This window comes from Phacochoerus africanus, unplaced genomic scaffold (assembly GCF_016906955.1).
Source record: "Phacochoerus africanus isolate WHEZ1 unplaced genomic scaffold, ROS_Pafr_v1 Scaffold_14, whole genome shotgun sequence".
NCBI lineage: Eukaryota > Metazoa > Chordata > Mammalia > Artiodactyla > Suidae > Phacochoerus > Phacochoerus africanus.
In genome coordinates, this window is record NW_025927332.1 from 605,824 (window position 1) to 608,859 (window position 3,036).

The 3,036-nt window shown below is 36.6% G+C and overlaps 1 pseudogene; it reads right to left on the bottom strand.

Moving 5' to 3' along the window:
- Window positions 1-221: 221 nt before the first annotated feature.
- On the bottom strand, window positions 222-1,188 carry LOC125119127 (olfactory receptor 4C46-like; annotated as a pseudogene).
- Between the last annotated feature and the right edge of the window lie 1,848 nt (window positions 1,189-3,036).

Consider the following 3,036-nt stretch of genomic DNA (forward strand, 5'->3'; position numbering starts at 1 on the left):
GAAAGCATATAAATCCGTGAACAAAGATGAAACTAGTAAAATTAAAGTGAAATTTGATAGAACTTTTCCAATATGCTAAGATTCATCCCCAGCTAGATTTTTCTTTCTTTTCCTACATCTACTTCTTCTCCCCTCCTTACAGTATCTATAATTTATTATTATTTTTTATCTCATCGATATTCTTTGCTGAGATCACTAACAATGTTCTTTTGACCTTGGCATCAGTTGAATGGACATTGGGGTCCATGCACATTTAATTGATCACCTGGAATCGCTTTCCTAGCATACAATTTCCTAATAGCATTTTTCATTTGGTCATTTCTCAGCATATAGATTAAGGTATTTAAATGGGAGTTATAGTATAAAATACAGCAACTGCTTTATCAATAGGTAAAGTAGCTGTGGGTCTCAGGTACACAAAGACGCAGGGCACAAAGAAAATGACAACTTCTGTGATGTGGGAGACACAGGTATAGAGGGCTTTTTCCTTTGCTGCCAAGCTCTGAGTCCTTAAAGAGTGGAGAACGAGAGCATGGGAGCCAGTCAAAAGGAGGAAATTTAACATGCAGATGAAACCACTGTTGGCAGCAACAAAGAACCATAGAGCATGGGTATCAGTGCAGGCAAGATTCAACAAAGGATTCAGATCACACATAAAGTGATCTGTGATGTTAGGACCACAGAAGGTAATCTGAAGAAGAGGAGGATCTGTATGGTTGCAAGAGGGAAACCTCCCACCCACAGCACTCCCACTAGCAGGCCACACAGCTGCCAGTTCATGATGGTTGTATGTTGCAAGGGCTTGCAGATGGCCACATAATGGTTATAGGCCATCACAGTAAGCATAATGACATCAGCCCCTGCAAATAAATGTTCCCCAAAGATTTGGATCATGCATTCACTGAAAGGGCTAATTTTCCTTTCATAGAGTGAATGTACAATCAGTTTAGTGATATCAACACAGGAATAGCAATCATCCATAAAAGAGAGATGAGCCAGGAAATGGTACATAGGGAACCCCAATAATGGGCCGGCTGTGATGGTGACTGTAGTGAGTGTATTTCCTACCATAGAGATGATGTAGATGATCAAAAACATAACAAACATGACTTTCTACATCTTTAGATTCTGTATGGGTCCCAGTAGAACAAACTGTGTCACATTGTTTTTATTTTCCATATTTCTCATGTATGATTAATTATATCACCTGGAAAAAAAAGTCACTTTTTATTGCTCATCTTGAATTTATTAAGTCCCTCCACGTATCAAATAAGAAATGCCTAGATTCAGTTGAGTTCTAACTTCCTATAACTTTTTTGAGATAGAAAAAGAAGGGCCCGATTTCTTGAAGGTTACTCAAATTCTCTCCTGGAAGAAGCTGATGTTTAAAGTATAGCCACAAGGACCATAGTGAACACAGAGGCAGAAGATGGTCTGTGCACACTTTATGCTGTGAGATGACTCAGAGTCTCAGGTGAGGCAGTAGAGCTCACAGAGTGTAGCTAAGCCTAAAAAGTGAGGTTAAAAATGCATGCAAAGTCTATGAATTCCAAGCTAAATAATTTTCTCTTCATTTTTAAGAAATTGGAAACCAGGAAAAGTAATTGAGAATAAGAGTGGTAGGGTTTGAAAAAGAGGCAATATTGCATCGAACATTGCATCTAACTCTAGTAAAGATATTTGTGTCATTTGGATGAAGTGGGCTGAGGTTCTGTAAGGATATGGAAGCCAGAGACAGGAACCCCAATACCATACGATTACATTAGCTGACATAAAGTGTCACAGGGCATTGGTGATGGGAAAATAATGAAGGAATACAGGAGTTATTGCAATAGATTTGGTAAAGCATGTTGTCTAAATCCAGTAACTTTCTAATAGTTTATAAAAATACTTTTAGTGATTGTTTGCTATATGCATGGCACAATAGCAACCTGTGTGGGTGCTACGATTGCATCCATTTTGCCGATGAGAAACAATCTCAGGAACTAACAATCTGAGAAACAATCTCAGTGATAGTAACAGTAATAATAATACCTTACAGAACGGTTACCTTGCTCTTGGTGTTTTTGCAGACATTGGTTATTTCTCTCTCATTATACACTTGTGAGATAATTACTACTGTCATTTTTGTGCTTGTTTTACACAATAACAAACAGAAGCATAAAGTTAAGGATCCTCTCTAATATCAAGCGCATAATAAAGATCAGAACTATGATTTGATCTTTTTTCTCCCTATTTTTACCCCAAGATCAATTAACTTATTTTATAATAAACAATGTTTAACTAGGAAACTCTTTTTGATATGAAAGTAATAAGTATAATTACTTTAATCCAATATCAGAGACAACTATATATATGAAGCAAACTCATTAACAGACACACAAATATGCATATGCACATATGAGCAGTATAACATATTGGAATCCCACCATACCTCTCTGGATAAACAAAAGACCTTCATTTATTTTTATAATTATATGAGCCTAGGGGTAGGAAAAATTGACCTTTTGAGCAAAGTAACAGAGAAACATTTAACCATGCAATAAACTATGGAAGAATCATTTACACTTTGACTTATAAAGAAGCCACAGAGAGGCATATTAGGCATAGCAGTGCGTCGGAGGATAAGTTCATGTTTATCTTTGGACTAAAGAGGTTGCAATTTATATCATCTAATATTCCTATGTGTGTATTTTTGTATGTGGAGTGTTATTTAAACTTTAATTCCAAAATCAGTCTTTCTTTTATTACTCAAATGAATTTAACACATCTGTAGTTGTGTAATGATCATATCAATCCAATTTCACAGGATTTCCATCCCACAACACAAGTACAAACCCCCACCCCCGAAACTGTCTCCTCTGGAGACCGTAAGATTTGAAATGTCTGTGAGTAAGCGTCTGCTCTGCAAAGAAGTTCAGTCTGTCCTTTTTTCAGATTGCACATGTCAGTGAAAGCATTTGATATTGGTGTCTCATCATATGGCTGACTTCACTTAGCATGATAATTTCTCTGTCCATCCATGTTGCTAAAAAT